General features: G+C 36.3%; 1 long non-coding RNA gene across 1 annotated transcript in view; it reads right to left on the bottom strand.

Moving 5' to 3' along the window:
* Positions 1-13,946, bottom strand: part of LOC102143357 (uncharacterized) — a 166,188-nt gene that overhangs the window by 959 nt on the left and 151,283 nt on the right. The gene's annotated exons all lie outside the window — the stretch shown is intronic.

Below are 13,946 nucleotides of genomic sequence, written 5' to 3'. Positions count from 1 at the left end.
ATTATCCACATCATTATGTCCTTTTACGAAGAAATTTTGTTTCCAATCTCATTCCTTTATACCCCAGATAATTTTTTTCCTAATAATTTTTTCTAGTTTTGATTTCAGCTGCCAAAGATTTGATCCAAAATGGTACTCTTATTCTCAGTGGTATTTGGATTCCTTCACTGAATTTGTCTGCACTGAAAACTAAACCAGTCAGAAGAACCCTTTGGTGGGCCTTTGGTTCTGGATTTCATTCAGGGACCACAGAGCTGCTCTTGAAGTCAAGCGTTCTCGAGTAGACACTTCAGTGTTCTACTAGTAAAAACTGTGTATCCGAGGAAGTTCAGACTCATTACATAAGCATTCCAATTTTTCTGTCACAAAGAAAATATTGCACACCTGCTATTCAAATAGTCTCTGTCTAAAAAAGTTGTTGCTTCTATATAAGAAAGCATGACTTAGATATACATTAGAGTGTTTCTTATTGTCATTGAACACACACACGTTCTGTTTACTTAATCCATTGCAATTTCTTTCTTTGCCCCTTTTTACACAAAGTTCCTTTCTTGGAGTGAGATGAGGGAATAAAGGAAGGTTTTGATTTAAATAAACAGACTGTAGTGGTTTCCTGAGGCTATCACATGGTGGATGCCTCTGCTATAACACTTTGTCCTAATAAATAACATTATATTCTACGAATATTGAGTTAAATTGATTCATTTTGTGTATTCTTCTAAAGACTGACTTTAGAAATCTTCCTTTTTAGGAGATTTTAGAATTGTGTTGGAGAAATAGGAATTTCATTAACAACATATAGTCAACGCAGATAACAGATTCAAGTGCTCCCCCAAAGCAAAGATGACCCAGGAGAAATACAATCATCTTAGTGTGCTTTATGTGATTCATACGAAATTCAGCCCTTTTGGAGTTTCAGTTCTTAGCAAAATACTACTTGCTGTTTTTGAGGAAAAAGAATGGCATAAAAAGTCATATAAAAAGACTCATAAGGCCCTTGGACATCAAATAACTCTTACAAAACAACATTTTAATGAATTAAGTGTAAATGAATCAGAAACATGTGGGTTGAATTTCCCTTGAAATACCCATGGGCTTAAAAATTAAGGGGAAAAAAAAGAATTGCTTGGCAAAAAATTATGTGCATTTTATTGAGCTCAAGTCTTTTGAAAAAAAAAGAAAAAGAAAAAGGAAGCAGCCTTGATTTGGTTGACTGAATTAAAATTTTTAAAAAATCATGACCATAGCCTTTATTTATATTTTTAAATTCTACAAAACCCAGATTACAGATATAATTATGTGTCTATTTGAGTGTCAGATTCATTAATGTTAGACCATTTTTCAAGGACGGTAACATTTTGATTAACCAGAATTCTCAAGTAATGGTTGTCTTTCCCAGGGCAGAAGCGGCAGCCAGAAGAACTAAAGACTGTAGTTCAAATAAAGTTCATTAGAGTTGAGGTAAAGAAAACATGGTAATCATTCAGTTCACTAACCAAGAAGATCCAAAATCCAAAGGAGTAGTGGGCCCGGTTAGCTAACCACTGAACAAAAGGGTAGAAAAACAGTCATGCAAGGGCTAGGGCTCAGAAGATAAGGAAAGCTGAAAATAAGTGGAAAAATCTGTGTACTAAGGGGAAGATCTGGGATAAAAGAAAATGCTGACAAAAGAAAAATAAAAATTGCAAAGACTGAAAACTCTGAGTGTTGGCTAGAAATGGCCAAAATACAGCAGGGCATAGGGGTTGGAAAACTTCTAGAGATAGGAAAAGCAGGGCAGATATGAATATTCAATGACGTATTGTGGACACACATGTTAATATGAGTAAAAATGTGAGTTGTTGGCTCTGCCAACTTCAACATCGTAGAAACCATGCTACTCATTGCACCTGCAACGTGCTTAGGTTAGGGTGTCTTAAAATACTTATGGATGCACGCAAGATTATTTATGATTCATTTGCAGAGACATGTTTTTATTCAGATATATTCAGGCTTTGGGTGGAGTGAATAATTTGAATTGAGAGAGTCTAGGAGACCTAGTTTTCTGCTAGGGAAAATCTGCCACTGGAAGAGAGAATAAAGATGTTGCATAGGAAAGAAAAGTTTGGGAAAGTCACCCTTCTCCAGTTTAGGGTAACTCATGTTCTCTCTGTAGGTGGGAACCTCTATGTCAACCAACATAATGTTTAGTTCCTTCAGAAATATTTTTCATGAACTCTTATATTAATAAACAGCTAGTTTTGTAATGCAGAGTTAGGTTAGTTAAAGTCTTTAAAAATTATTTTTATTCCCAGGAAATTCTAGTAAATGATAATAATTTGTTGATATAAATGTTACCTATCGATGACACCTATACACAAAAAAAGTATTCAAATTGTATAGAAAACATATTTATTGAGAGAGTTAATCTTTTTATTTAAATAGTATTTGTATAAGCATAGATTTTAGTTAAAGGCCAAAAGTATAGCTTTTACTAGCAACTGTGCCATGATACCGTGTCTACCACCAGTAACAACTCTTCACCCTAAAAAATAATTTTAAAGAGAAAAAAATGGTAAAGTAATAACAGAAGTGGGCATACATTTTGGGGATAGTAAAATATATTTTGTCTTTATAGTTTGTTAATTGAAAATAAAAATAACAGGAAAAGACAAAACTGAAATAAAAAATATATTTGCATATGATATAAACTCATGGAAAACTTGAGTGCCAAGACTCAGCTGATGATATTAAAAAGGGAATGGTGTGGAACTCATATCTAGTCACTGAGTCATAATTAACACTCTTAAATACAGATTTTGCCATTGCCCAGAAAAGCAGGCAGTCTTTTTTATTTTTCCACTTATGTTAAGGAGGTAATGGCGGCGGGTAGGGGAAGGTTATTTCAGGATTTTTTTTTTTTTTTTTTTTTTTTTTGAGACGGAGTCTCGCTGTGTCGCCCAGGCTGCAGTGCAGTGGCGCGATCTCGGCTCACTGCAAGCTCCGCCTCCCGGGTTCACACCATTCTCCTGCCTCAGCCTCCCAAGTAGCTGGGACTACAGGCGCCCGCCACCACGCCCGGCTAATTTTTTGTATTTTTAGTAGAGATGGGGTTTCACCGTGTTAGCCAGGATGGTCTCGATCTCTTGACCTCGTGATCCGCCCACCTCGGCCTCCCAAAATGCTGGGATTACACGCGTGAGCCACCGCACCCGGCCTATTTCAGGAATTCTTAAAGATTCTATCAAGTTTTATCAGTAGACAGCCAGTTCAATGTCATCCACCTGAGAGAATCGTGGTCTAGTATTCCCACTCAGTGATTTTATTTTTCTGTAATCATTACTTTTAACTATCTTCCATCAGTCTTCCTTTCTTAACCTTTAGTGCCATTTGAGCAGATTCCAAAATGTTTTGGCAACTTTTAATTACTTTTTAAAATTTAATGCAAAACTCAATGTAAAAATCAACTTCTCCTTTTACACCAGCCTGAATTTGAGCTGAAACTCAAATGGTCACAGAGGCTGCTGAAGTTGCCTGAAGCAAGGTCTGGCTCAGAGCTGTCTCTTCCTTGCCTTCTTCCGGGAGTAGCTCCTCCAGTGTGCTGGACTGGAAGAAACGTGAGCCTACAGACTGAGTGTCTCGGCTTAACTGTTCTTGTGATCCTCTCTCTTACTGCCATTGCTTCTCCCTCTAACACTGATTGGCCTTTGATACACTCCAGGTCACCATGAGGTGGCAAATTTTCACATTCTAGTGAAAGAGCCCAGCGAGTGACTGAGGCTTAAAGGCTACTTTAATCACCTCCTGAAAGCTCTGGTTGAATGCCCTGGTTGCTAAAACTCTAACCTTTATGTGAGGGATAACCTCTTTGGGATTGTTATTTTTCTATAAATTTGAGATAGGCTTATATTTATTTAAGAATACTTTCATGCAGTTATATTACTCAGTACCCATTTCTCTTTGGTTAAATCTGTCATACTGAGATTTATACCAGCTTTTATAAATTCAAGATAAGTATCTAAATAATTTGATGAGTCTCCCCATTCAGGATTAGCCCACGAAGCTATTTCACAATGTGTTCATGTGCTCTTTTTGATTTCTGTTTTATTTATAATTGCATAAAACTATAGGTGAATGACCCCAGATGTTATCAGAGCATCTTGGACAATGTTATCAGGAAATATGCAATATGTGTGCACTCACATGAGTGTGTGTGCATCTGAGCGTGGATGTATGTGTGTGGGGGGGCTTATATTGGAGATATGGCAAGGAGATTAGGAGAAGAGAAGTAACAAACCAAGCCAAAATGAAATTATGCTGTGTAGTCATTTCATATTAGCACACCATTCACTACCTTTATACAAAATTGCATTTTGAAAAATTAATTCTCTTTAATATACTGGGAAGGAGACCTAATGAGTTATTGTATGCAAATTCCGGATTATTTTCCCTCTACTATCAGCAACAGTTCAACAAAGTGCATCTCATCCTACTCTTAGGGTTGCTTAAGAACTTGATCCCTGGGAACACCTGTTACTAGCATGGCTTAAAATTATCTGTGTTGTTTTCTTCCCCTTTGGACGCTGTTTCACCCAGCTGCTGATAATTAGAAAAACAAAGCAAATCCCTCTCATGGATGCTGTCCTCTGGAGAAAGCCAAGGCAGCATAAAGCCAAAGAACACCATAGGCCTTTTTGTTTTAAACGAGGAGGCACGCTGCACTATATTCCTCTTGACTGCAAAACCACAGGAATGGATTAATATCACTAACCACAAGAGACCTTTGTGTATGAATGTGGGGGGAGGGCATGAGAAGAATATTAATCTGTGATATATGACCTTATAGTTTCTGCAAAAAGTTAAAAGCTGTATGTATTTGAATCAATGCATTATAAATGTATCAGCCATATAAGATGAATAATATGGCTAAGTACCAAGAGCTGAGCTCTTTCCCAGAATTAACTATTTTTAACTCAGGAGGCTTTTCAAATATTACACAGAGATGGACATTCAGTAAATAGAGCAGACTAAAATAAGAATTCAAAAGCAAAGCAAAACTCTGGCACCAGATAGGCCCCTTCAATTAATCCTTAACTTATCTTTTAATATATTACATATACAATACATGTATATTTGTAACATATTCAGTGATATGTATATATGACACTTAGTGAATAATTAAAAAATTAAAATTTATATTTTATTGTGTTTAAATACTTAACAAGGTGAACTGTAGAAGCAAAATGATAGTTTATGTGTCCTACATACTTTTAAAAGAAACAAACCAAGGTGCATTTTAGTAATTTAACATGCTTATAATACTTTCCTTTGTTTGTTGAAATAAGAATGTTTTGAACATCTAAAATATGCAAAGCATTTTACTAGGTACTATGGATACTAAAGAAAAAAATAAAATGGAAGAAAAGCATATTCATGAATATTTCTCAATAGTCTGGGATTCAAGATCTTATTCCAAGTTGCATTTCAAATCTTATTACTCTTCTACCTCTATGACCCTCTCCAAGTACAACTGCTTAAAGGTTCTAAAATGAATCCTAGATCTTCAGCGAAATATATGCCCTTTGTGTATAATACCTCCCTCCATCTTTAACTGCCAAAATTCTGCAGTCTTCAAGATGTGATAAAACTCACTGGTAGTTTATTGCAGGTGGTCAGCACGGTGGCAATTAGGGTCTGATCTAGGGTGATGAAAACTGAGGTAAAAATTAAGAAATAGATTCAATAGATTCTACTATATTGAAAAATGTAAGAGGTGGACATTAATTATCCATGAGCAATGAGGGAAATCAGGTGTTTGTGATGATGAAGATTTCAAATCTGGGTGACTAGAAGAAGAGTAATACCATGAATACAAATAGGGATGTCAAAAATATGGGTTCATTGTGTGAGACAAAGGTGATCCGTTTAGTTACTTTAAATGTAAGATGTCTGTGGGATATCCTGGAAACATCATAAAAACATATAAAAATTAGGAGAACTTTAGGCCAGGTACAGTCGCTCATACCTGTAATCCCAGTACTTTTGGAGGCCAAGGTGGGCAGATCACCTGAGGTCAGGAGTTCAAGACCAGCCTGGACAAGATGGTGAAACCCTGTCTCTACTAAAATACAAAAATTATCCAGGTACGGTGGCATGTGCCTGTAACCCCAGCTACTCAGGAGGCCAAGGCAGGAGAATTGCTTGAGCCTGGGAGATGGAGGTGCAGTGAGCAGAGATTGTGCCACTGCAGTCCAGCCTGGGAGACAGAGCTAAACTCCATACAAAAAAAAAATTAGGAGAACTTTAGAGCTGGGCTATAACTAAGCTTTATGGTGCATGATGCATCCTGCTGGAAAGCAATGCTTGAAATTAAGAGACTCTGGAAAGCAATGCTTGAAATTAAGAGACTCTGGAGGCCAATGAGAAAAAACATTGGTAAACATTTGTCTGTAGAGAACAAGAAAAGGTTGAGGAGCTAGCAACCAAGTGACTCCAAAGAACAAATTTCTTATATCAAAGAGACTAGGAAAAGAGTATCAACAGCAACAGAGTTCAATAATGTTATTTACCAGCAGTCCCCAACCTTTTTGGCACTAGGGACCAGTTTCATGGAAGACAATTCTCCACAGATCAGGGTGGAGGGTGGTCTGTAGATGATTCAAGTGCATTACACTTGTTGTGCAGTTTATTTCTATTATGATTACATTATAATATACAATTAAATAATTATACAACTCACCATAATGTAGAATCAGTGGGAGCCCTGTACTTGTTTTTCTGCAACTAGAAAGTCCCATCTGGGGGTGATGGGAGACAGTGACAAATTATCAGGTATTGGATTCTCATAAAGAACGCACAAGTTACATCCCTTGCATGCACAGCTCACAACAGGGTTCACGCTCCTATGAGACTCTAATGCTGCTGCTGATCTGGTAGGAGGTGGAGCTCAGGCAGTAATGTGAGTGATGGAGAGTGGCTGTAAATATGTTGAAGCTTCAATATTAGGAAGCGGCTGGGTTCCTAACAGTTCAGGCCATGGCCCTAGGACTGGAGACTCCTGTTGTATATGACAGGTGTCCAGGAATAAAAATAACTAATAGAAGACCACTACTCAGTGGAAATTGGTCAACTTTAAGAAAGCAAGTTGTAAAGAGCTACCTGCAAAAGAAGTCATAGCACTTGGATTTGAGAATGAAAATAGTGAGCAAGTCAGGAATTGTTGCAGGAAGTCAGGGACCCTGAACAGAGGGACCAGCTGAAGCCATGGCAGAAGAACATAAATTGTGAAGATTTCATGGACATTTATTAGTCTCCCAGATTAATAATTTTATAATTTCTTACACCTGTCTTTACTGCAGTCTCTGAACATAAACTGTGAAGATTTCATGGACATTTATCACTTCTCCAAACAATACTCTTATAATTTCCTATGCCTGTCTTTAATCTCTTAATCCTGTCAACTTTGTAAACTAAGGATGTATGTCACCTCAGGATCTTGTGATGATTGCGTTATCTGCACAAATTGTTTATAGAGTCTGTGTGTTTGAACGATATGAAATCTGGGCATCCAAAAGGAGCAGGATGGCTGCAATTGTCAGGGAACAAGGGAGATAACCATTGGGCCTGATTGCCTGTGGGGCCAGACAGAACAGAGTCATACTTCTCTTCTTACAAAAGCAAATAGGAGAAGTATCGCTGAATTCTTTTTCTCAGCAAGGAAAGAGAATGCATTCCCAGGGGTAGGTCTCTAAAATGGCCGCTCTGGGAATGTCTGTCTTATACGGTTGTAGATAAGGGATGAAATAAGCCCCGGTCTCCTGTAGCACCCCCAGGCCTATTAGGATGAGGAAATTCCTGCCTAGTAAATTTGGGTCCGACCGATTGTCTGCTGTCAAACCCTGTCTCCTGATAAGACGTTATCAATGATAATGCGTGCCCAGTGGGACATGAAACTTCATCAGCAATTCTAATTTTGCCCTGGTCCTATAATCTCACTCTGCCCCCATTTGCCTTGAGATATTTTATTGACCTTGAAGCATGTGATTTCTGTGACCCACTTCCTATTCGTACACTCCCTCCCCTTTAGAAATCCATAATAAAACTTGCTGGTTTTATGGCTCAGGGGGCATCATGGAACCTGCCAACATGTGATATCTCCCCCAGACACCCAGCTTTAAAATTTCTCTCTTTTGTACTCTTTTCCTTTATTTCTCAGACTGGCCGTCACTTAAGGAAAATAGAAAAGAACCTACGTTGAAATATTGGAGGCTGGTTCCCCCGATATCAAATAATATTTATTCCTTGGGGTTTGAAAGTGGAAGATACTCAACAGAGATTTTCATAGCTTAAGGAGGACTGAATGAGATAGAAAATGCAATCCTTGTTACCTAAATATTTCCATTCCTAAAATTATGTTGGATAGTGAGTTTTCATATAGCACAAGCTCATATTCCTTTTTTTTTTATTTGGAGAAAAAATAACACAACATTCTAATCCATACTCCCAATAACACAAAACATACTTCAACACCAGAAACAATCTAACAAAAAACGTCTATAATCCAATGTAACTAAGTGCCAATAAATTAATAATTTAACATGTAATGAACTCATTAGCAGGTATGTTTCAGTGTGATAGAAAAATACTATAGAAAAATGGATATTGGATATACTTACCTCCATGCTGTAAAAACACATATCAAGATGCAAATAAAAATAGAATACTCTGTTAAAGATATGTCTGGGTTGGACCCTTATTGAGGTATATTTCAACCATCATTTTTCCAGAAAGCTCTATCATTATTCAACCTCTTTTCCCCAGAAAGAATGAGTAACTCAGAGAATTTTTGTTTGCTTGTTTTTGTTTTGAGATGGAGTCTCACTCTGTCACCCAGGCTAGAGTCCAATGACATGATCTCAGCTCACTGCAACCTTCCTCTCCCAGGTTGAAGCAATTCTCCTGTCTTAGCCTCCTGAGTAGCTGGGATTACAGCCATTGCCATCACGACCAGCTAATTTTTGTATTTTTAGCAGAGTTGGGATTTCACCATGGTTGCCAGGCTGGTCTCAAACTCCTGACCTCAACTGATCCGCCCACCTTGGCCTCCTAAAGTGCCAGGATTACAGACATGAGCCATCATGCCTAGCCAACTCAGAATTATTGATGTTAAAAAGATAATAATAGTTAGTAATACTTGATTGCCTGTATTTCACCAGGTACTGTTATACCATATCTTTATGTCTTATAACAACTCCTTGACATAAGTAACATATCATTAGCCTCATTTTAAAGATGAGGAAATTGAGACTCACAGTTTAAGGGGCAAAATTGTCCAAAGTCACATAGTTAATATACAATAAAACCTAGATTTGAATTCTGGTATTCTGAGATGAAGGCCTCTTCATGTAACCACTTGGAATCCCTAACTAGTGGAGGAGGAGAATCACCTTCTATTTGAGTAAGCCTGTCCTTTCAAAGGAGAATTAAATGTGATAACATGCACCTGGCTCTACCCAGTTAGAAGACCAACCTGATACAGGAGCATTAGCTTCTTAAGGATGCATGCAGTTAGAGGAGGCTGGGGGATGAGATGGTATTCCCTGAGACTTCCTACTGGAAAGCTGGCAAACTTGATGTCATAAGGGAACTGTTTGTAACATTCTGCCCAAGGTAGGAAGTTCAGTAAAGTATATGTTTCTTAACGTTTTTAAAGTATTTGCTTAAATACTGGTTGTAGGGAGTAGAAAAAAAAAGAGGACTAGAAGGCAGTGTATTCTGGAATTTTCATAATATGATGTAGGCTATAAAGAGAAATTAGATTTTATTTTGAATCCATGTGGTCAGAGAAGACCTCATAATCTGATCTGTTGTCTAGTTTGGATGTGTCAACTCCCCACAGATGGCAGGGAGAGTGTTTGGATCCTGATAAGTCAGTTGCTGCTGTAGTGTGGACTACCCAAGTCAAAATCAAATCTTATCCCTGTCTAAAGCAAATATTGGAACAAGATGAAAGAATTTGTGCACCTAGAAAGATCACAGACATGACAATGTGACCCTAGAATAAGATATCATAAAAGAGGCCTTCTACAGTGGGAATAATATAAATAAAGGAGATTAAGTGTTTACAATAGTTCTTTGAGGGAGAGAAATGATCCTCTTGTTGGCACTGCATGAAACTGATTTTAATCACTGTAATAGGGGACATAGATAGATGCTTTATGAAAGGAAAATTCTATAATAGAACATTTAGGAGGAAAAATATTTTTTTCTGTGCGACTAGAAGGTCTCAAAAGAAAAATCAAGTAATATGTTGTGTGGATGCTGGGTAATTGCTGTTTGATGAAAGAAAAGTTGGGGGTGGGGAAGGAGATGTTCTAAAGAAGAGCTGTAAAATCCAACCATTTCAATTTGCTGCAAAATTGCTTCCTGTTATAAAGTACCAAAATTCAAAAAGGATACAGTTTGGTCTAGGGAAATCATGCAAAATAAATATCTAAAATCCTTAAAAATTGCATTAGCCCTACACCACAATGAAAACAAAACACTGAGTCAGTGAGAAAATAAATCTACTTCTTATATTATTACTTTTCTTTCTGAAATTTGGCAAAGTATAATGACGGTGTATTATTACCTCAAAGTATTCTGTGGGTTTTTAATGTTTTCCTTTTAAAAAATCAAAGTTACATTGTGTCAAATGAGTGTTATATAAGAAATATGATGCGATATGGCTATAAGAGGAATACAAATTTTATTTTCACATCCAGATTCTAAGTTTTTAAAGAAATACTTGTACCATTTTTCTCTAATATGCAAGCAACTAACTTGCTACCTACAAATCTTGCAAAGATTAGTTGGTTGCTTCCGTGTAAGTAATACAAATTTAAAGTATTAGCTCTAGGCAAATTAATCAATAGGCCTATCTGGCCAGAATCATAGACAGAAAAATCCTCATAATGATTAAAAAGACTAAAAAAGAAGAGAGAAAAAAAAGAAGATGAATTAGATACAAAAGAATATTATATTATTGGTTTAGTCGTTTACTCTAAAACCTACCATTTCCATATGTAATCTTGTACCAGGGCACTTGAATCAGATGTGCATAGACTTTAACACTATCTTGTCTTCAGATCACCAAGGAAGTTCATTATGTGAAATTTGTAGTCCAAAACAACTCTCAAAAGCAAATCTTCAAAATATGCAAGAATTTGGTTTTGAATGAGTTGATTTCCATGCTTTGGCTAAAGTAGCAGAACAAGAAATGATAGGTATAGTACAGAGAATGGAGAAATTAAGCTCATTCCAGAAAGCAGCAAGCTCTACTAGGGACAGAACTGAGAGGGTGTGAACTTCTCATTTAGGCTATCAATGGACACAGCAGGGCATTTTCACCCAATTTTATGGATTAAGGATTTGAAGATAAAAGCATGCTGAAGGGCTAGTTCTAAGAGGCAAAAAATGTTCAGTTTGCACTGGATCCCGAATGAGACAAAAGTTTTGATATATTGGTTCATTTTAGAATCTCTGTCATCCTATTTAGGAACAAGAAGGGAGAGGGATGGTTCTTTGGCCATCTAGTAGGTCCCATTTAATGTGATCACCAGTGTGGACTCATTTTCCCAGAAGAATACAATGCATTACTTTTAGTAAGAAACAGAAATCTTGGGAGGCTGAGGCAGAAGGATTTGTTGGACCCAGGGGTTTGAGAGCAGTCTGGGCAACATAGTGAGACCCCATCTCTACAAAAACAAAAGAAAATCAGAAAATTAGAGGTAAATCTTCCAGGAGAAAAGAAAACTAATACTCAGCAGTGTCTTTATAATAATCTAAATAGAAAGTTGATGTAAACCAGATTAAAATGACAGAAAATTATGTTGGAGGGAGAAGCCAGACAAATGGGGATCTGCTTCCATTAAATATTTATGTAATGGGTAACATTATTTTAAACACAACAGACCAGGAGGTACCCTAGAACAGTATCAACCTAGAAATGGGATAGAAAAGTCTTGAGAGCAAATTTGTTTTCTTACTAACTTGTTTACTTAAGAATGAGAATGGAGGAAGGGTCCTGAGCTATGTTTGTCACACATTTGTTTTTCAATATTAACTTCCATCCATTTTAGTAGATGTTTATAACTGATTCTTCAGTAGATTTCTGTCATACCAGTAAAATATCTATATATATAGAGAGAGAGAGATATATAGTCCTTCTGTCATTCATACATGAATCAGATATTTTGCTGTACACAAGTGTAAATCAATGATTTACAACCAAAAGTGGACTGTTTACCCTATAAACATAATAATACATCAAGAAGTGTGTTAACAAACTTGCATTTTCCTTGGTGTAATAAGTGTTGGTGCTCCTAGTAAATTCTTGAGGAGTTATGAAGCATAGTAATTTTTGTTTTTGAGTATTTTATGTCAGGGTCTCTGGGTAGCTCTTTTTTTAATGAACTGGCTATACCAGAAATATTAGTACTAAATAAATAATCATATAACTTAAAAACTTATTTGTCATATCTCTAATTCCTGGTTAGAATAAAAGTGTTTTTAAAATTAAAGGAGCATGTGTTATTATTCCTGTTCATTTGTCTACCAAGATACTTATTTTTAAATAGTGTGTTTCCCATAAAGTCAATTCACATGAATTTGGCATCAGCATAATTCTGATCATGATGCTGAAATTTGCTTTATAAATAAAGTACTATCAAACATACTCCCACATTTTAGGATTAAAAAAAAAAAAAGGTTTACTTATTTTTCATATGCTGATAACCAGAATTGCAAGACAGCTCAGTCTTGGATACCAAATATAGTTACTGGCCTTTTTGGGTTTAAAATCTAATTAAGAAAAATTATGCAAGCTGTTCATTTTAAAATTGCTAACAAAGAAAAAAATACATTTGAGTTTTAAGGGATTCAATTTAGAGCACAACATGATTTAATTTAGAACACAACCCTTTAAAATGCGGCCCATAATTTCTCCATGTACTATGAGAGGGAAATTGTGTTATGAACCATGTCCATAGATTGTTTTTAAATAAACAATTTCATAACGTATGTGGGTGAATGAGTGCCCTTTCATTGACACCAATTCAGCTACATTTAATTACATTAAAGCAGAAAAGAATACATGCTTTTACTCATATACCACTATCTGTGTTAGTAATAGTAGGATATAAAAATAACCCCAAATAATAGCTGGTAGATATCCTTTAACATCTATGATAAACATGATTTTATATTTGAGAGAAAGGAGACACCACTGACAGATTTTTTGGTTGGAGAAAAATCAAAGGTTCTGTTTTGCCTGTATGTTTATTTGTTTGGTTTGGTTTTGAATTTCCCTTCAGGTAATATATAACCAAGGATGTGTACTAAAGGTCTACTAAAATTTTATATAAAATTTTGTAAAAGATACACTCAGTATGCACATAAGAACTGCTTCACCTGCAGAAAAAAATGAATTAATTACTGTGATATTTTAAACTGAGTTTTCATGACATTAAAACATAACAATTGAGAGCAAGAATAGTACTTACAGCTTTGCTAAAGGTTATTTTACAGTTTTTAGCCAGTAAAATCGAATCACTTAGTGCCCCAAAAGCAAAGAGTAATTTGCAAATCTCCTATGTGAATATAAATCCATTGAAAGGAAGACCATGTCTCATTCACCTTTGAATGCCTGACAGCTATGGCAGTGTCTGACCCCCAGAAGGGGGGTTGTTGAGACTCAACAGACACCACAAAGAACACTGCACACACACACACACACACATGCACACACATGCACAGAGGCACATACACACAAGTGTTTGAATCATTTTTTTCCCTGAGTTTTTTGGTCACACACATGATGAAGGGAAATGCTGCAATAATTTCCATGTTGGCTGTCTTCACCTCTCAATTAATCTTTACCATCCTCACTTAGCTAACTCTATTCACCTCTCAAGGCTCAGCTCAAATCA

The sequence above is a fragment of the Macaca fascicularis genome, chromosome 3 (assembly GCF_037993035.2).
Source record: "Macaca fascicularis isolate 582-1 chromosome 3, T2T-MFA8v1.1".
In the NCBI taxonomy this organism is placed as follows: Eukaryota; Metazoa; Chordata; class Mammalia; order Primates; family Cercopithecidae; genus Macaca; species Macaca fascicularis.
This window is presented reverse-complemented; position numbering and strand designations above follow the sequence as displayed.